A 22,281-nucleotide genomic window follows, 5' to 3' on the forward strand; every position below is an offset into this window, starting at 1 on the left:
TAACTTACTACAAAGATAATCAAGACAGTGTAGTACTATTATTAAGACAGACATACAGGTTGATGGAATATAATTGAAAGTCCACTAATAAAACTCACATTTATAGTCATTGGATTCCCTACAAAAGTACCAAGAAAATCCAGTGGGAAAGAAATTGTCTTTTCAAAAAATGGTGTTGGGGCAATTTGGATAACCCAAAGGACAAAAAAATTAATTTGGGCCCCTACCTCAGACCATACAAAAATTAGCTCAAACGGATCACTAACCTAAATGTTAGAACAAAAACTTAGGAGAAAATCTAAGAGTAAATTTTTGTGGTCTTACGTTGGGCAATAAGCAAAAGCACAAGGAGAAATCAAAATGGCGAATTTAAAACTTCAGCACTTCAAAAGACACAATCAAGATAATGAAAAGATAACCATAGAAGAGAAGAACATATTTACAAGTCATAGAGATATATGCGACTCACCTCTTATAATTTAGTAAAAAGCACAAATAACTCAATTTAAAAATGGGCAAAGGAGGGGCGCCTGGGTGGCTCAGTGGGTTAAGGTCTCTGCCTTCGGCTCAGGTCGTGATCTCAGGGTCCTGGGATCGAGCCCCGAGTCAGGCTCTCTGCTCGGCAGGGAGCCTGCTTCTCTCTCTGCCTGGCTCTCTGCCTACTTGTGATCTCTGTTTGTCAAATAAATAAAGAAAATCTTAAAAAAAATGGGCAAAGGATCTGAACACACATTTCTCCAAAGAAGATATATTAATGACCAATAAGCACATAAAAAGGTATTCAACATCATTTGTCACTAGAAAATGGAAATCAAAACCACAATGAGCTACTACTTCATATCCCCTAGAATAACTATAGTCAATAAGACAATTAACAAGTGTTGGAGAGGATGTGGAAAAATCCTCATACATTGCTGGTGGAAATGTAAAATGGTACAGCCACTTTTTTGGAAAATAATATGACAGTTTCTTAAAAGGTTAAATATAGAATTACCATAAACCCAGAAATTTTACTTTGGTTATCTGCCAAGGGGAAATGAAAACATAGGTCTTCACAAAGATTTATACATAAATGTTCATAAAAGCACTATCCACAAGAGCTAAAAGGTGATAATAATTCAAATGCCCATCACCTGATGAATGGATAAACCAAGTGGTATTTCTATGCAATGGAAGAGTATCCAACAATACCAAAGAAGGAAGTACTGAGACATGCTGTCGTAAGCTCTATGAAAGAAGTAAAACACAAGAACACACATTGCACGATTCCATTTTTAACAAATGTCCAAGATAGGCAGATACATAGAGACAGAAAGTAGGTTAGTGGCTGCCTAGGGCTGGGGGTGAGAATGAGGAGGGACTCTAGTAAGCATGAAGTTCTTTTGGGGTGATAGAAATGTTCTAAAATTAGATTTTGGTGGTGGTTGCAAAATTCTGTAAATATGCTAAAAATCATTGAATTGTATACTTAAAATTGGTGAATTTTATGGTATTTAAATAATACTTTAATAAAGCTACTAATTTTTTAAAGTATTCTTTTAAGATTTTATTTATTTATTTGTGAGAGAGAGAGGGTGAGCTTGAGTGGGGGGAGGGGCAGAAGGAGAAGAACAAGCAGACTCCTCGCTGAGCAGGGGGACCGATCCAGGATACCCTTCCAGAACCCTGATATCATGACCTGAGCCGAAGGCAGATGCTTAACTGACTGAGCCCCCAGGTGCCTCAATTTTTAATTTCTAAAGAAATATCTCTATTACTGGCACCAAGATTGTGGCCTCCAGATACCCTTTCCCACTAAAAGGAATGAGGACTTCTTAGAGAAACTTGATTCCAGGTCTGGCGACAATAATGTTTAAGATGAGCCTGGAATGTATTGCCACCCTAAAGAGCAAGGAATCTATCAAAGATTATTTGTTTCAAGAGCCAATTTCAAGAACTCCTTCTGGCCAAAGATGAGACATTTTAAACAGTAATAAAGATAATAATTAAAATATATTGGAATATATCAAATGCATTTACACACCTGAGTTCATAATGATTCCTTTTTTTTTTTAATTTATTTGACAAACAGAGATCACAATTAGATGGAGAGGCAGGTAGAGAGAGAGGAGGAAGCAGACTCCCTGCTAGGGCTCAAGCCCAGGACCCTGAGACCACTACCTTAGCCAAAGGCAGAGGCTTTAACCCACTGAGACACCCAGTGTCTTACTTTTTAAGATTTTATTTATTTATTTGACACAGAGAGAGAGATCACAAGCAGGCAGAGAGGTAGGCAGAAAGAGAGGGGGAAGCAGACTCCCTGCTGAGCAGAGAGCCTAATGCGGAGCTCGATCCCAGGACCTTGAGATCATGACCTGAGCCAAAGGCAGAAGTCTAACTCACTGAGCCACTCAGGCGCCCCGCATAATGAGTCTTAAAGGGGAAAAAAATTGGTCATATTTGAAAAAATGTATATTATTTTGAAAAATGATAAGTAAACAGAACAAATCAAGCAATTATCCAGACTCTTCTATATAAATTGTACCACTGGATAACAAAAAACAGTTTATTAAGTGGCAGTATCTCTTTACAGAAGTATGCCAGTTAATGAAAGAAGAAGCAATGATATAATAATATCATGATTTTTGAATTCATAGTTGATCAAAGGGTGCTAACATCTCCCCGCCAAAAAAAAAAAACCAAAAAACCTCTAATCTGAATCTGATCAAGCCTCCAGAATGAACTAGTAATTTACAGTAAATACAAAGAACAGAGGAACATGTTAAACAATTCATGAGGCAATGGTTAGCAAAATCCAAAATGTGGGAAAACAGCCTTGTTCCTTCAATAAATAAATCTCAAGAGAGAAAAAAGAGATGAAAGGGGAAATCAAGTTCAAAAAAGCTAAGAGACAATTCAAACAGTCATAAAGTAGGACTTCACTTAGATCTTGGTCCAAACAAACACACTGTAAAAAGAAAATATGAAATAATTGTAAATTTCAAGATAGCAATATTTGATGATATTGAAGAATAATTGTGTGGGTGGTTAGTGTGATAACGGTATTTGCTTATGTTCTTTTAAAGAGATAATATCTTTTACAGATATATACTGAATATTTATGGATGAAATTATATGTCTGGGATTTGCTTCAAAATAATAAGGGATGGGGAGAAATGGTGGGGGTAGATGTGAAACAAGATTGGCTTTGAGTTAATAAATAGTGCATTTGGAGATGGGTACAGGAAAGCTCATTGTGCTATTTTCTTGACCTCTGCATATGATTAAAATTTTTTGCAACAGAATCTAAGCTCTCCCAGGCACCCTCTATTATATTCCATTTCCCCTTCTTCATAGCACTTCTTACTCTCTGAAATTATCTTATTTGTTTATTGTCTGTTTCCTCCCCGCAAACAGGTAAGCTCTGTGAGATGAGGAACCTTGCTCATCTCGCTCATTTCCGTATTTCTGGCCTAGATTAGGTCCCCAGTCCCCACGTCTTAAACAAAATGAACAAATAAATGAGTTACCCTCTTTGCTCTGGGCTTCCTTCTCCGAACTACCCTTCTGCCTCTGCCCCTTCCAACTTCTCCCCGAAGCCTTCAGAAAAGCCTCTGCACTGCAAAAACTTCCCTCCATCCTCAACTCTTCATTGACTGCCCTTTTCATATCGTTTCCTCGGTGGAAACGCGACACCATGGTTTCTCCTGTGTACTCTGCCGTGCAGCCTGCTTGTTTCTTCCTGTGCTGCGTGACTCAGGGTCAGGCCCCACGCAGCCTTGTTTAAACACTTTCTCCCCATCCCCAGCCCCACTGCCACCCACTCCCGCTGCAGGCAAGCCTCTACTCATCCAGCTGACCCTTAGTGTCTTTGCTCTGGGAAATGTCCTTCGGTCCTCTGGCCCATACTGCTGCTGTCCAGGGTATACATGCCACCCCACTGAAGGTCCTCACCTATGAGAGCATTTTTCACACTACATTGCAACTATCAGCTTCAGTTACATGTCTCATCCTTCGTCCCCATCCCCGCCCCGGCCATAAGCTCTGTGGGTGAAGGAACTTCTCATAGTGCCTGCACATAATGGGCTGTCCGTAGACATGTATTAAATGAAGGAAGTCAGGAGATCTTCCAACAGTGAGAAAGACTAAACATGGAGAGACCCAACAGGAAGTCTCTGTCACAGAACCAGTGGGAAGTGGTAAGAGTCTAGATTGGGGGAGTATGGCAGAACCAGAGGGAGACCTGGACACGATGCCGCATACTTATCAATAACACAATCTTTCTTGCCAGATCACCGCTCCTCCCTTCCGTTCATCTCATGGGCGCCACCAGCCCCCACCCCCACCACAGGAGACAGAAACCTGGGACACTTCTGCCCTCAATCCACTCCATCTGATCAGAGACCAAACCTCATGTCCAACCTTCCTTCCTACCCCCACTGCTTCCGCTTTCATTCAGACCGCCATCGTCTCACATTCCGCTTGTTTCAAGTAAATCTTACGGGACCATCCATCTAGGTCTGCCTACATCGCTATGCTATCTTTCCTCCGCACGGCTTGAAGAGTGAACTTTAAAGCGCCAATCGGTGTGTTATTCCCCTAATTAAACCCCTATGATGGCTCCTCATTGCCTTCATGGCTTTAGCCCAGGCTCTTCAGCATGGCGGCCAAGGATCGCACTCCGTGATCCATCAGCTTCCTGAGGCTCTTGCCCTGCCCCTTCTCTAGGGGCACTTCCCTTACCCACAGTGTGTGTCATGCTCATCCTGCTTTCCCTCCCTGGGATGTGTTTTCTATCTGTGTACACTGCAAAAACAAAACAAACAAACCTATCATCTTTCTTTTTTGGTTTTGTCTCATTTTGTTTTGACAGGAAGTAGGATTTATTGGTGAGCATGAATGGGAAGGGTGCAGTGCCGAGGTTCTCAAGAGCACAGAGCCTGCCATTTGTCCTAGGGACCATGATTTGGGGGGAGGGAGAATGCACAGAACTCTCTCTTTAAAGATATTTATTTATTTGACAGACAGAGATCACAAGTAGGCAGAGAGGGAAAATCAGGCTCCCTGCTGAGCAGAGAGCCTGATGCAGGACTCAATCCCAGGACCCGGAGATCATGACCTGAGAAGAAGGCAGAGGCTTAATCCACTGAGCCACCCAGGCGCCCCCCAAGGGACCATGATCAGGGATATATCTGACCCACGGCCATCTGTGATGAGCCACTTTTCAGCTCCCATGTCTTCAAATTCTTCCCCTTTAAACTTAGTGAGGCCACTTCTTGGAAATGTGGATCTTCTGGAGGCCAGGGAACTTGACCTTGGCCCTGCATGGGGCCTCAATCCCATGCTCCTTGTTTTGCTGCTTGATATGGATGGACACGGTGACTTGGCCAATATGGACCCTGACTTTCCAAAGACACCCCACATAGCTGTCTGGAGCCTAGATGAGAGATAAAATGAGGTCAGACATCAATGTCCACTGGGAAGGGCTGTCTCCAAGATTCCTTAGGGCAATCCTTAGGGAAACAGGCTGTGTATACTACCAAGGAGGTTCCTGTTTGCAGCCATTGTGCACTGGGCCCCCATGGGGAAAGAGCACAGTCAGCTTAACTGGCTGCAGACCCATCATCTTTCAAGACCCAGTTCAAGCCTCTCCTAATTTTTTTTTAAGATTTTATTTATTTATTTGACAGAGAGAAAGACAGCTAGAGAGGGAACACCAGCAGGGGGAGGGGAGAGAGAGGGAGAAGCAGGCTCCCTGCTGAGAGCCCAACTCTCAACGGGACTCAATCTCAGGACCCTAGGACCATGACCTGAGCTGAAGGCAGACACTTAACAACTGAGCCACCCAGGTGCTCCTTATGAGACACTTTTTAATGCCCCTATTGTCCCCATCCTCCCCCTCAAGACACAGCAGAGGGGACACCTGGGTGGCTCAGTGGGTTAAAGCCTCTGCCTTCAGCTCAGGTCATGATCCCAGGGTCCTGGGATCGAGCCCCACATCGGGCTCTCTGCTCATCAGGGAACCTGCTTCATCCACCTCTCTCTCTGCTTGCCTCTCTACCTACTTGTGATCTCTATCTGTCAAATAAATAAATAAAATATTAAAAAAAAGACACAGCAGGGACTGTATCTCAGTCAGTTTTGCAATCCCAGTGCTCAGCACAGAGCCTGGCACATAGGAGGCACTCAGTAACCATGGAAAACTGACTGGAATCCTAGAAGCTTGGAGGGTACACCTGAGTGGTGGGGGGAATGATCCCCTGCCCTCTCCTGGCAACGTGAGGCATTGTCCTAACCACAGGCACCACACCTGGGAGGAAGGAGAAGCTGCAAAAAAGGAGGATGGAGAATGAACTGGATTGAGGTCTTGGGGGGACACCTTTATCAGCTCCCACACAGTTCCCAAGACCAGGAAAGCTAGGATGTAGAAGCCAAGTCAGTGCATCCAAAGGATGGCATATCCTTAGAGTGGGTCTGTCCCCCACACTCACTATAAATTCCCCAAATTATACTATATTTTTCTCCCACTGTCCTGTTGTCCTTGTGGGTGTTCCTATCCCTGCTGCTTTCATTCACTTTAGCAGGCGATCACTAGTTTCTTCCTCCAACGTTATAACAGCATGTTTCTTTTCTTTTATTTTTCTTGTGCATGGAAAGGCTGAACTTGACAACTAGTTTCTCTTGATTTTAACTCAGCTTCCCACTGGAAGGAGGTGGTCTCTAGTGTTCTGGGTGTCTCAGCTTTCTGCCAAAATCCAGCCACCAGCTGGGATCCCACAGCCCTCACTCTCTCCACAGCTTCAATAAGCCATGTGACATCATGGCAGGGGAAGGTGGTTCTTGGCAAGCAGAATCATTACCTCACTCCTTTTGGGGCTGCAGGCTTATTGTCTGTATTTTGACATGTGGAAAATTGCCTAACACCTAACATGAGAAATGGACTTGGGAAGGAGCTTGGGGCTGGAGAGAGAGGTTTGAGAGTGACATGCCCCCAGGTAGGTAAAAACTCAGAGCAGCTAAGATAGTCCACTTGTCCTTAGTACTTCTGATTCTTCCCTTTTGTCCAGCTGAGTACAACTGAAATCCTCAAAGCCACTAGCCATGGGATGTCAGGATGCATTTGTGACATTCTGTGTAGCCTTGTGTTCATTTAGATCCTTCTGCCTGCTTGATCATACCCAGAGAACATCTGAATTAGAGGCAAAGTTGCAATTCCTAGTACCCTCCTGTAGAGAAGATACCCCCAAATTAGAGATCAGCATTTTATTCCACTTTGTGTATTTCCTTGTTTATTTTATTTTTTTTTCTATCCTTGTTTATTTTATTGAGTTTGTATCAATATACATGGGTGAAAGTAGTGTCAACTCTAGCAGAAAGCTTGAGGCAGGTGAAACTTACCTGCAAATGCTCTTGCTGTCCTCACTCTATACCCTTTCTTCTTTCTAGTCCTCCTTTGCAAGTTTTCAGTGGTGATTTCAAAGTCCTCAAATGTTCTGTCCTCTCTATTCCATCAAGAAACATCCTTATGGAAAAGAATTACCTAGTAGATATTAATATGCAAGGGATCCTTTTTTTTTTTTTAAGATTTTATTTATTTTGACAGAGATCACAAGTAGGCAGAGAGGCAGGCAGAGAGAGAGAGGAGGAAGCAGGCTCCCTCCTGAGCAGACAGCCCAATGCGGGTCTCGATCCCAGGACCCTGGGATCATGACCTGAGCCAAAGGCAGAGGCTTTAACCCACTGAGCCACCCAGGCGCCTCATGCAAGGGATTCTTGAAATTTACTTTGGTGCATGTGTCTGATATCAAGAGTACTTGCATTTTAATAATAATGCCTTAACCTGGGAAAGTTTAAGTTATAACATTCTGGGTATCAAAAACAGGCTTGGAGGAAAACGATGTGTGTGTGTACGTGTGTGTGTGTGTGTGTGTGTGTGTGTGTACTATGTGGTGCCTCTCAAATTCTACCACATCGATACTTAGATGCTAACTGTAGAACAGATAAGTCCAGCTTATATTTTAAGCAACAGAATGTTGGCTCGATGTTTCTATACATTTGTGTACAATGGTTTATAAGGGAAAATGGTCTCTCAGATAATCCAGTGGAATCAAAGATAGCATTGCTAATTCTGCTTCAGCTAACATCCACAACAGGTTTCCTGACTCATCGTTAAAACGCCCTGCACGAAGACTAGGAACAGAGTATCCGGTCTATCTCATGCTATGTACAAATAATAGGAGGACATACAAAGCCCAGAGTTGTTACAGAGGAAGGGCTGAATTCTGGTGTGGCTTCAGAGGCAACCAAAGGAGGCAACAGAGAACAGAGTATCAAAGCACAGATTGGGCAAGATAAATCAGACCTTAAGAGATGGACAAAGAAGATGGTTTGAGTTTATGCATTTAATTTTTAATGGATATTAATATGTATGAAGATGGCTTTTTTTTTTAACAGGTGTCGGGGTTGATGATATGTTCATAATGATTTCTGCCTGGCAGAAGACCAGCCTCATGGATAACATAAAACAGCGTCTGTCCAGTGTCTATTCCAAAGTGGCAGTGTCGATTACAATTACCACCATCACCAACGTCCTGGCCTTCTATACAGGGATTATGACCTCTTTCAGGTCCGTACAGTACTTTTGCATCTATACAGGAACAACCCTGCTCTTTTGTTATTTCTATAATATCACCTGTTTTGGGGCCTTTCTGGCCCTAGATGGTAAAAGAGAAAGAGTCTGTCTACACTGGTGGAAAAAGCCAGAAACTCCTGATCAAAAATGTTCCTCATTGAAAAGATCCTGCTGTCTTCCATGTGATTCTCTCCCGGAAGAAGAAGAAACTGATGTTCATCCAATGGATGTGTTCTTTCGAGACTATTTTGGCCCTTTTCTCACAAGAACTGAGTCCAAATTTTTTGTAGTGCTTTTATACATTTTATACATCATAAGTAGCATTTATGGGTGTTTCCAAGTGCAGAAATGTTTAGACCTTCGAAATTTGGCAAGTGATGATTCCTACATCACACCATATTTTAATGTAGAAGAAGAATATTTTTCAGATTATGGTCCCAGAGTTATGGTTATTGTTCCAGAAACTCTTAACTACTGGGATGAAGGTGTTAGGCCAAAACTGGAAATATGTCTGTCAGATTTGGAAAACAGTGACCATGTAGATAAAAGTCTTACAGAGTTTTGGTTACGAGAGTATGTGCAATATATGGAAAAGAGCCACTAAGATGTAAATGATAAGGACAATTTTATGAATAATTTGCCCAATTTTTAAACATATTTTCCACTTTTTATGTATGATATTAACATTTCATCATCACATGAAATCATTTCTTCCCGGGGCTTCATTCAGACCGTGGGTGTATCTTCTTCAATCAATAAGAAGACGATGTTATCCTAGTTACGAAGCAAAGCTGAAAAGTGCGAAATTCCCCTAATGGTGTATAACCAGGCATTCATATATTTTGATCAGTATACTGCAATATTAGAAAATACTGTTCGAAATGTCATTGTTGCATCAACCGCTATGTTCATTGTTTCCTTATTGTTAATTCCTCACCCACTGTGTTCCCTGTGGGTAACTTTTGCTATTGCTTCTGCGATTGTGGGAGTAACGGGTTTCGTGGCATTCTGGAATGTCAATCTTGATTCCATATACATGATTAATCTTGTCATTTGTATAGGGTTTTCTTTCGATTTTTCTGCACCCATTTCTTATGCATTTGTTTCCAGTTCTAAGCCCTCAGTAAACCAAAAAACAATTGAGGCGTTGTATCTGCTAGGCTATCCAGTGTTACAAAGTGCACTTTCAACAGTAATAGGGGTGTGTGTTTTATCTGCAGCTAAAGCATACATCTTCAGGACATTTTTTAAGATTATGTTTCTTGTTATGGTATTTGGGGCTGCTCACGGCCTAATTGTTATTCCAGTATTCTTAACCTTTTTTTTGAAGGTTTGTTTGAATATCTGCTAACAAATCAAAGACCAATTTTAGAATTCCTGATTGCCAGAATCCAATCTGATAAAAACACACTATCAGAAATAGTCAATAAACTTAAAACAAAGGCATGTTTCCTTGGCTTGGAAATCCTGTTTAAAGATGTTATTTTAAATATTCTGAGAAAAATTAATTAGTCTTACATTAAAATATCTTTACAAAATTAGGAAGTGTTGTCATCTTTATTATAGTCTATACAATCAAGCATAAGATATGACTTTCTAATTATATTTTCCTTTTGTTTCACTGATAGAAGTTTATGCCTGGAATTCAAATATTTTATACGTTATAATATAAATGGAATATTATTTTCATTGTACCTCCTCTATCATTATTATGTAAAAGTACAACTTATTTTATTATTTATTCTCCCAGTCTGGGGCTTTGTATGCATTTTCTTAATGGTATATTTTGATAAACTGAAATTTTTAAAGTTTTGAAATCCAATTTATTATTTTTAAATGACCAGTGTTTTCTGTGTCCTAAGAAGTCTTTGTCTATTCCAAGATGACAAAAAAATCCACCTATGATATCTTCTCAAAGCTCATAGTTTTAATTTTACATTGAAGTCTGTGATCCATAAATCTTTTGTTGAGAAGTGTGGGTAGAAGTTCATTATCTTCCCATAATAGTTATCATCCAGTTTTCCAGCATCATTAGTAAAAAGTCTATATTTTCAGCATAGGATTAATTTGGCACCTCTGTCAAAGAATCAGCTGACATTTTATGTGTGGTTCTATTTCTGTGCATCGATCTGTCTGTCTATCCTAAAGCCAATACCACAGTGCCTTGATTATTAAACCTTTATATTAAACATGAAATTAGGTTGTATAATGTGTCCAACATTTTTTTTCTTTTCCAAATTATTTTGGCTATTCTTGGTTCTTAGCACTTAGATAGAATAGAATCACTTGTCAATTTATCAGAAAGCTTTCTGTGTTCATGACCCAGTTATAGTGAATATACACTTTAATTTGGGGAAAATAGGTATATTAGCCATTTGGAATCTTATAATCTATGAACATGGTTTATCTCTCCATTTATTTGTGTCTTCTTTAATTTTCCTCAGGACTACCTTATAGATTTAGGTAGATTTACTTCCAAGTATTTTCATCTTTAGGCTTGTATATAAATTTAAATTCTTTTTCCATTTTCTTTTTACTACTATATAAAAATACAGCTGACTTAGGTATACCTAAGTTATATTGTGTAACATTGTTAGGTTCATTTATTAGTTCTTGTTGACCCTTGTAATTTCTTTAGCAGTTTTTATCTGTGCAATTATGTAAAGGACATATAAAGGCCATTTTATTTCTTCCCATATAGTCTTTCTCTCTTACTTGACTAATTGCACTGGCTTAAAACATCCAGTAAAATGTGGGAAAACACACTAAAGGCATATCTCATTGCCATGTTCCCAACTCTGAAATGTTCAATATTTCATTACTAAATATGATAGCTACCTGGAGGTATGTCATAGCTGTTTCTATCAGATTGGGGAAGTTCCCTTTAACTTCCAGAGTGCTGAGATGTTTTACCCTGGATGCATATTGAATTCTGTCAAATAATTTTTGTCCATCTATTTAGATGATTATTTTTCTTTTTTTTTTTTTTGGTAAAGATTTTATTTATTTATTTGACAGACAGGGATCACAAGTAGGCAGAAAGGCAGATAGACAGAGAGAGAAGAGGAAGCAGGCTCCCTGCTGAGCAGAGAGCCCAATGTGGGACTCGATACCAGGACCCTGAGATTATGACCTGAGCCTAAGGCAGCGGCTTAAGTGTATTCATCAACCTTGCATTCCTAAGATGACTCACATTAGGTCATGGCATATTAGTGTTACCATATATTACTGTCTTTGTTTTGTCATTTTTTCAATGATATTTGTTCCTGTGATCATGAGGGATATTGGTCTGCCTTTTCCTTTTCTCATGTCTTCTTCAGGTTTTGATAGCAGGGTTATGCTTCCCTCAGGAAATGAGCTGGTAAATATTCCTCTTCTATTTTTTGAAATATATGATGTATGGTTGATACAATTTCTTACTTAAATGTTTAGTAGAATTCACCAGTGAAGTCAACTGGGCATAGAGCTTTTCTGGAAAGTTTTTTTCTTTTTTAAGATTTTATTTATTTATTTGATACAGAGAGTGATCACAAGTAGACAGAGAGGCAGGCAGAGAGAGAGGGGCAAGCAGGCTCCCTGCTGAGCAGAGAGCCCAATGTGGGGCTCGATCCCAGGACCGTGGGATCATGACCCGAGCCGAAGGCAGAGGCTTTAACCCACTGAGCCAGCCAGGCGCCCCTGGGAAGTTTTTTTTAAATTTAAAATTCACTTTATTTAACAAATATAAGGACATTCAGATGTTTCGTTTGGTATGTTTTAATTATCCCTTTTAGCTAAATGGACAATGGATAATTTTCTTATTATCATTTTAATGTCTCTAGCGATGTCCCCTGTGCAATTCTTGATATTGGTAATTTGTATTATATCCATTTTATTTCTTGATCAAGGAATTATCAATTTTATTAAATCTTTCTAAGAACCAACTGTTGACTTTATTGATTTCTCCTTTTATTTCTCTATTTGCTGCTTCACTGCCTTCTACTCTTTGTTCCTTCTTGTTTTCTACTTTGAGTTTAATTTTCTCCTCATTTTCCAGCTCTTTAAGGTAGTAGCTTGATTTTAAACCTTTATTCTTCAAAGAAAGCATTTAATGCTATATATAACCTTCTTACTACTGTTTTAACTGTATCCACAAATTTTTATACAATGGGTGTTCCTTAACACTCCTTTAAAAATAAGTTCCCATTTCTCTTGTGATTTCTTCTTTGATCATGGACCAAATGATCATGCCTTTGATTTCTCTTCATTTTTTTTTAAAAATAATACTTTAACAAGATTTAGAACTCTGGGTTGAGAGGGTTTTTTCAGCACTTAAAAAATGTCATCGCATTGTCTACTTGATTAGAATCCAGTTTCCAATGTTATACTATTCTTCTCTATGGAATATGTGTTTTTTTTTTTCAATAGCTGCTTTTAATATTTTTCTTTGTCACTTGTTTTTAGCAATTTGACTATGATGTGGTGGTGTGGTGTTATTTTCTATTCAACTTTCTTTGGGTATCTTGAGCTTTTAGGACCTGTAGCTTGATATTTTCTGTCATATTTAGAAATATTTTAGCCTTTATTTCTTGAAATATTTTTCTGCAACATTGTCTCTATCCTCTCTTTCTGGGACTCTAATTACAAATATGTTAGTTATTTTTAGTTGGTGCATAATATTGTAATATTCTTCAAGTTTGCATTTAGTCATTAATAAATTTGAATTTGTTGACACCTTCAATAGATTCTTCTCTTTAACCCATATTTTATTGAAAAAACAGTCTTTCTACATATGGTGAGATTCCTCAGGAATATTCTCAGGAATATTCCTCAGGAATAGTCTACTCTGTGAAGGTTATTAATAATGCTTTTGTGTATGGAAATATTTAAATAATTCAGTCAATATATGTTCATCTACTGTCTATTTTTAGTTTATTGATATTATCATTCTTAGAAAATATTTTATAACACAAAATTCATCAAATAAATTTTCAATATCTCTGATTATCTTCAATATTTGGCCAACAATTTCGGGTGTTGCAAAATAATAGGTCTTTCATTACAGAATGTAAATTTATTCCCCAAAAGGAAGCTCATCAAAAAATTCTTCTCCCAAGTTAAGAAATTACAAAACACAATTATAAAATTGCAAAATTAAATTAGATACATTGTTTGAGCTCTCCTTGTTTGATTTGTTCATTTCCTTCCTGGCTTTTGTAGTGATGAATTCAATGGCTTCTTACTCACACACTTTGTTTTGAATAATTCCAATTTGCTAAACACTTCAAAGCTCTATGTTTCTTTGGTCTTCCCTTCATTGAACACTTGATTAAAGACTACAACTGATTTTGAACAAATTGCAACAAGAACAAATAGAGGACTCATTCACAAACTAGTCCAATACCATTGTAGTGCACTAGATTGATTTTCAAAGTAGTTTTTCAAAGAGTCAAGCATTTGTCAAATCTGGCTGATGTTGGACAGTTTTTTTTTTAATATAATTTTTTATTTTTTATAAACATATATTTTTATCCCCAGTAGTACAGGTCTGTGAATCACCAGGTTTACACACTTCACAGCACTCACCAAAGCACATACCCTCCCCAATGTCCATAATCCCACCCCCTTCTCCCAAACCCCCTCCTCCCAGCAACCCTCAGTTTGTTTTGTGAGATTAAGAGTCACTTACGGTTTGTCTCCCTCCCAATCCCATCTTCTTTCATTGATTCTTCTCGTACCCACTTAAGCCCCCATGTTGCAACACCACTTCCTCATATCAGGGAGATCATATGATAGTTGTCTTTCTCCGCCTGACTTATTTCGCTAAGCATGATACGCTCTAGTTCCATCCATGTTGTCGCAAATGGCAAGATTTCATTTCTTTTGATGGCTGCATAGTATTCCATTGTGTATATATACCACATCTTTTTGATCCATTCATCTGTTGATGGACATCTAGGTTCTTTCCATAGTTTGGCTATTGTGGACATTGCTGCTATAAACATTCGAGTACACGTGCCCCTTTGGATCACTACGTTTGTATCTTTAGGGTAAATACCCAATAGTGCAATTGCTGGGTCATAGGGCAGTTCTATTTTCAACATTTTGAGGAACCTCCATGCTGTTTTCCAGAGAGGTTGCACCAGCTTGCATTCCCACCAACAGTGTAGGAGTGTTCCCCTTTCTCCGCATCCTCGCCAGCATCTGTCATTTCCTGACTTGTTGATTTTAGCCATTCTGATTGGTGTGAGGTGATATCGCATTGTGGTTTTGATTTGTATTTCCCTGATGCCAAGTGATATGGAGCACTTTTTCATGTGTCTGTTGGCCATCTGGATGTCTTCTTTGCAGAAATGTCTGTTCATGTCCTCTGCCCATTTCTTGATTGGATTATTTGTTCTTTGGGTGTTGAGTTTGCTAAGTTCTTTATAGATTCTGGACACTAGTCCTTTATCTGATATGTCGTTTGCAAATATCTTCTCCCATTCTGTCAGTTGTCTTTTGATTTTGTTAACTGTTTCCTTTGCTGTGCAAAAGCTTTTGATCTTGATGAAATCCCAATAGTTCATTTTTTCCCTTGCTTCCCTTGCCTTTTGTGTTGTTCCTAGGAAGATGTTGCTGCAGCTGAGGTCGAAGAGGTTGCTGCCTGTGTTCTCGTCAAGGATTTTGATGGATTCCTTTCTCACATTGAGGTCCTTCATCCATTTTGAGTCTATTTTTGTGTGTGGTGTAAGGAAATGGTCCAATTTCATTTTTCTGCATGTGGCTGTCCAATTTTCCCAGCACCATTTATTGAAGAGGCTGTCTTTTTTCCATTGGACATTCTTTCCTGCTTTGTCGAAGATGAGTTGACCATAGAGTTGAGAGTTTATTTCTGGGCTCTCTATTCTGTTCCATTGATCTATGGGTCTGTTTTTGTGCCAGTACCATGCTGTCTTGATAATGACAGCTTTGTAATAGAGCTTGAAGTCCGGGATTGTAATGCCACCAATGTTGGCTTTCTTTTTCAATATCCCTTTAGCTATTTGAGCTCTTTTCTGGTTCCATGTAAATTTTAGAATTATTTGTTCCATTTCTTTGAAAAAGATGGATGGTACTTTGATAGGAATTGCATTAAATGTGTAGATTGCTTTAGGTAGCATAGACATTTTCACAATATTTATTCTTCCAATCCAGGAGCATGGAACATTTTTCCATTTCTTTGTGTCTTCCTCAATTTCTTTCATGAGTACTTTATAGTTTTCTGAGTATAGATTCTGTGTCTCTTTGGTTAGGTTTATTCCTAGGTATCTTATGGTTTTGGGTGCAATTGTAAATGGGATTGACTCCTTAATTTCCCTTTCTTCTGTCTTGCTCTTGGTGTAGAGAAATGCAACTGATTTCTGTGCATTGATTTTATATCCTGACACTTTACTGAATTCCTGTATAAGTTCTAGCAGTTTTGGAGTGGAGTCTTTTGGGTTTTCCAGATATAGTATCATATCATTTGCGAAGAGTGATAATTTGACTTCTTCTTTGCGAGGCCAGCATCACCTTGATCCCAAAACCAGACAAGGATCCCACCAAGAAAGAGAGCTATAGACCAATATCCTTGATGAACACAGATGCGAAAGTACTCAACAAAATACTAGCCAATAGGATTCAACAGTACATTAAAAAGATTATTCACCATGACCAAGTGGGATTTATTCCAGGGCTGCAAGGTTGGTTCAACATCCGCAAAACAGTCAATGTGATACAACACATCAATAAAAGTAAGAATAAGAACCATATGGTACTCTCAATAGATGCTGAAAAAGAATTTGACAAAGTACAGCATCCCTTCCTGATCAAAACTCTTCAAAGTGTAGGGATAGAGGGCACATACCTCAATATCATCAAAGCCATCTATGAAAAACCCACCGCAAATATCATTCTCAATGGAGAAAAACTGAAAGCTTTTCCGCTAAGGTCAGGAACACGGCAGGGATGTCCATTATCACCACTGCTATTCAACATAGTACTAGAGGTCCTAGCCTCAGCAATCAGACAACAAAAGGAAATTAAAGGCATCCAAATCGGCAATGATGTTGGACAGTTAAGAAAACAATGTACATATTGTCATGTTTGAATATTTTTAAATTCAATGTCTGCTTTATCAGCAAATATTTATTGTTCACTTATTTCAGGTATTTTATTAGCTTATCTTGTTCCTTCTGCATGTATTCCTCAGATGTAATCTTTGATTATCTATTCATATTTACAAACGAAGCCTATTTTGCTTAGTATGGGTTATTATTAAGTTTTCTATGTGATTGTTAATTCTATTTCCAGCAGCCAAAACTAGTTTTCCACTACTGTTCTGGTATACCACCTAATTTAAATTAAATTTTAATGTCTTATTTTAAATGAAGTATTATTATTATTAATAGTTGAATTAAAATAAGACTGGATTGGTTTGATATACTTCTGTTTTTTACTTTCAGATTCTTCCTGGTCTAGTGATGTTGATGACACACGTGCACTGAATAGAATTCTCACTTTAACATGTGGTTAACTCTGAAAGTCACCCATGATAAATCACCTCGTTAGTTGTTATGCAACTAACACTTCCCTTCCACTGACTGTTGGCAGAGTACTCACTGAATAAAATGAAGTGTGCTCAGACACGAGTGGTTAGGGACAGCTATCTCTTCACGGGATACTTTATTGGTAAAGCTGTACTAGCCACTTTAATAATATGGCCCAACATTTTAGTGGCTTATCCCAATGGAACAATGTTTCTCACTCATATAATAATCACAGTAGATTTTCCTAGTTAGTGAGTAGCTATCTTGCTATCTTGACCATGGTAGTTCAGGGACCCAAATTTCTGCCAATGTACAGTGCCACAATTTAAATGGGTTCCTCTGTTGCCTCAGTCTAGATGGCAGAACAGAGAACTTCTTAAAGGTCTTGGCCTATAGGTGATACACATCACTTCTGCTTAAATTCTGTACTTATTACAGGCCACATGGCTACACATGTAGGCCAAAGGGACTAGAATATGTAGTCCTTGAGTGGGCACCCATATTTCAATTGCCATTCCATATTATGGAAAGACGGCACAATTTTTGCTTAACAGCAAGCACTCAATGTCATTGATTCTTAACCTCTTACACTACACTAAAATAAATTCCAGATGGTTATTTAAATTTTTTATGTAGTAGCTAATTACAATCACAAAGTCTGTCTATTATGACACAAAATCTAGAACTCATAAAAGCAAAGTGTTAGTTAATTCACCTACAAACATGTGCCATGGTCACCAACAGAGGTGGCAGGGGTGGGTGGGTGGAGGGAAGAAGTTTTGACTCAAAATACAGGTAAAAGTGATCCTTTCTTTAATATATGAGTGGTTCTCATAAATCAAGAAGAAAATCCCAACAGTCCAAAAGGTAAACCAGAAAACGTTTGAGAGCTCACCCAAAGAGGAAATATGATTCTAAGCAATAATATAAAAATAAAACCAAAATACATACCAATGACACAAATCAAATGATTTACTGACATTCTGGTATAGGCTATGTCAAAACAAAACCTCATATACTGCTTTTGAGGGTATAAATTGATAAACTCTAAGCATATTGGTTTATCAATAGCTCTAGAAATTTGAAAGGGGATATCCTCTGGCCCAGTAAATCTACTTCTAGAAAATTATCTCACAGATATGGATCTTGTGTTCTGAATAAAAGACATTTATTCACTTAGCATTATTTACAACAATGCTCTTTATAACAGTCCCTGATTACAACAGAAAAGACTCTTAACAACCCACAGATCAATAGGGTTATGACAAATTTATATTTCACTCATAGACTTGAAGATTAGAGAATAGTTCTAAAGAATAAAATATCCATATGCACAGACATGTTAAGATCCTTTGATGTATTATGAAAAATGAAATTTTCATACACAAATAGTATATAACATTTATGAAAAACATACACTTACATGTATTTTGAAATGTGCAGATGCATAAAAAATGGTTTGTTAGGATGAACACCCATTTTTCATTTTATGTAATTCTAACTTTTTGCAAGGAGAATGTATGCACCAATTACTTTTGTGATTAGGGAATGAAAATAACTAAATTACGTGTACAGGTTTACAAAAGCCTTAACTAAGAATTATGCTGCTGGATAATCCCCCGAAAGGTAAAAACTGCCAGTTGGAATTTATTTGTATGTGGGTGTGTGTGTGTATTTGTGTCTGTGAACAAGCCAAATTCCCCCTATAAACTGTGAGTCCTGTAGAACCTGTACACATTTTATGCACCTTTAAGAAGTGTTTCTTGTATTAACTTAGCTTCTGAGAGGACAGACACACCACAAACCAGTTTTGCTCAAACTGGTTGCTCCCCACAGTAGGAAGATCCCAGGATCTGGGTGCGAGCCGCAGGAGCTCAAACTGACTCTCTTAGAATTTCTCCAGAAAACTGTGGGATAGGGTGGAGACGGGCGCTCTGTCCAGTAGCTGCGTCTCACCTGCGGTCAGGTTTGAGGACATCCTTACCTTCCCAGAAATGAGCCTCAGTCCCTCGAAGGCTGTTCCTGAGCAGAGTCTGATCATTACCCAGGACCTGGCCTGGAACTGAGAGTCAGTCTGGAACCAGAAGCCAAACTGCAGCCATAAGCAGAGAAGGAAGGGGGCCAGGACTTCTTGTCAACCTGAGAGGGGTTGTCAGCAGTCATCAGTGGGCACTGGGGTCACAGTGGCTAGGATCCTCAAGGGAAGTGTCAGAGCAGCTCTAGAAGAAAGTGTAGTGCAGGGGTCAGGGGCCAGATCCAAGCCAAACATCCAGTCAGACATCTTTGGGGGCCCTAAACTAAGTGGAGACTGGCATTGGGAGGTTTTTGGAAGTGTTCTTGGTGTCAGAGCACAAGCTGATCGCAAGCCAAGCAGGGAGTCAGCCCTGTTCCTTGGGACTTGGACCTGGTAGAGATTTAAAGAGAAAGATGACCCAGTAGGTAAAAAGACTTGAACACAGTGAGTAACGCTGATAAATTACCTCTTAATTCCATTATTCTGGAATAATAGTAAACCACATCTCTTAAAACACAGAAAGGATGGGGGTGGAGCAGGAAGAATTAAAAAAAAAAAAACCTGGTGTTATAAAATTAGTGGGCTAAAACATTTTAAAACATTCTGGCTCTCTCCAACCACATATCCTTCTCATCAACCTGCTGAGTTTGCTCCTGGGTTAGAGCATGTAGGCTGGGCTGCACAGCTCCTCGGGTCCTCTGATTAGGATTCCTGCTTAGGTAGGACTGTGAGCTCTATTCTGCAGTATGCAGGCTTTGAATTTGCTTCCCTGCCTGGGTGTAGTGACAGAAAAGGGTCTGAGGCTGGTTTGGCTGGTTGGATGGGTACCTGAATCAGGCAGAACTTGCCACCAAGTTTGCTGACCCAACAGACCCCTGGCTTGGCTCTGGAGATCAGAAGAGCCACTGGCTGGGCTCTCTGTGCAGCTGTTACTACTATATATTGGGACTGTAGGATCATCTGTGCAGTGTTCCTGTTACTCTGGTTAGGCTTCCTGCTCTGGCAGGACAGAGGACTGTATTCAATATTAGGCAGGGCTTTGAGCTCACTTTCCTGCCAAGGCAGAAGGACTGAATAGGCTCCCAGGTGTGTATGGCTCATTTACTGTGGACATAATCTAGCTGAGCTGCTCCCTGGCCAGACAGGGCCACCAGCTCAGCTCTGCAGATGGGCAGAGCCACTGGCTGCCATGCCTACTTGCTCACTCCTGCAAGAAGAATGCTGTCAGCCAAGGTCTGAGCACGAGTTGCTGTAAACTCTACCCCAACCCCTCCATCTCAGTCTGATCCCCAGGGATCAAACCTCACAGATTTCCCCTGTGATCCTTGTGAGGCAAGACCCAGGTGGACCCTGCAGGAAACATCCCACAATGCTGGGAGGGCTAGATGTTCATCTTGGGCTCTTTTATTTTTCCCACCAGAGAAACCATCAGCTTGAGGGGAGGGGAAGAAGAGGGCTGCCTCTCAGCGCATCCCAGTGCTGGCCTGTGGATGGGTGACGCCATTAGAGTGTAACTGCTCTTCTTGCTCTTCTAATGCAATCCCTTTTCAGTCTCTGTTCCGGGGGAAGGTGGTTCTTCAACCCTAACCCCACGTCCTGGATTTTCAAGTGGTGTCTTGCCTATGGACAGTCGCTAGTTGTTCTTGGGAGGAGGGCTGCATTTGGGAGCCATTGTGTTGCCATCTTGATGATGTCACTCCCCTCCATGCCTGGCTTTCCTAACAGTTCTTTGGACTTGATCTTTTCCTAGATCCATTTCTTAATTTTAGCCTTGTCTGCTATTTGAAGAGACGGGGCACTTTCAAACCTAGCAGTTTCCTCATGTTTAACAACTTTTCCTTTAACTTGTCTCCCTCTTCTTTACGTTGTGCAACAAACTGCAAAAGGAAGCCAGATGGCACCTGCCTTTAAAGATTCTTAGTTTAATCATCCAGCTGACTCAGGGCCTTCTCTAGTTCCCCGGATACCACAGTATCAGGGCCATCGACCGTGCCTCTCAACTTTGGCCACCTTGTAACAGGGGTTCTCTTTTCACCGGTCTCCACAAACATATTCTCCTCCCTTTCCGCCTCCGTGGCAGCCTCCTCAAGGGCCACAAGGTTGTTAGTACTAGCTCCAAGGCCTAGGCCTTTCATTAAAAGTCTCCTTAAGATGTTCTAGATTTTCCCTACTTTCTGAGTCCCAAAGTCACTCCTAGATTTGGGGGTTTTTATTAGAGTGACAGTACCAATGTCTATATTAACTCTCTATTGTTCCCTAAGAAATTAGCCCAAAACTCAGTGGCATAAACCAATAATCACATTTACTGTCTTTCATATTTTCTGTGGTTAAGGAATTGGGGAGTGGCTTTGATTGGGTGTACTATCTCGCAGTTCTCGTGAGATTTAGTCAGATGTCAGCTGGAGATGCACATGTCTGAAGGCTTGACTGGAGCAGGTAAAAGATTCATTTTCAAGGTGGCTAACTCATGGGGATGGCAAGTCTCAGTTCCTCTCCACCTAAGCCTCATTACGGGGGCTGCTCATGGTGTAGCTGCTGGCTTCTTCCAGAACAAGGGATCCAACTGTGCTCTTGTCCTAGCCTAGAATGTAACACAGGAGCACTGCTAATGCACTCTTCTGGCCATAGCAATGCATGCTAACACAAAGTGCAAGAAGACTAAAGGGCATGACCATCAGGAGGTGATGGTCATTGAAAGCGATCACTGAGTCCCACTGCTGTTGGCTGTTTGTTGATATCTACCAGAGTTGTGGGTCATATTTTCCTATTTTATGTGCCTAGTAATTTTGTATTAGGTGCTGGGCCTTGTCGACTATGTATGTTGAGTACTAGATTTGTTTCCTTTAAATACTGTTGGACTTTGATCTGACAGGAAGTTATGGATGCATCAGTCTGATTTTTCAAGACTTGTTTTTAAGCCTTGTTAGGGCAAGTCTAGAGTAGTCTTTAGTCCCAAGGCAGGTTTTGTCATAATATGAGGCAAAACTCTCTGGAGTTTCTATGGAAAAGGCCGAATAACAACTCTGCTTTCTGGCTGTCCAAAACATCCCCCAGCTCTGGTTGAGCTCAGGCAACTTTTTAGCATCTATTTCTCTAGTTATGTTTTGCCTCAGTTCACAGAGTTTTAT

At 39.9% G+C, this 22,281-nt stretch overlaps 1 pseudogene across 1 annotated transcript; it reads left to right on the top strand.

The window, feature by feature from the left end:
• Positions 1-6,964: 6,964 nt before the first annotated feature.
• Positions 6,965-9,941, top strand: LOC309857632 (patched domain-containing protein 3 pseudogene; annotated as a pseudogene). Its single transcript has 2 exons — positions 6,965-6,974; positions 8,434-9,941. The product of its transcript is annotated as a patched domain-containing protein 3 pseudogene (transcript).
• Positions 9,942-22,281: the final 12,340 nt, after the last annotated feature.

The sequence above is a fragment of the Mustela nivalis genome (genome assembly GCF_964662115.1).
Source record: "Mustela nivalis genome assembly, contig: HAP1_SCAFFOLD_1002, whole genome shotgun sequence".
NCBI lineage: Eukaryota > Metazoa > Chordata > Mammalia > Carnivora > Mustelidae > Mustela > Mustela nivalis.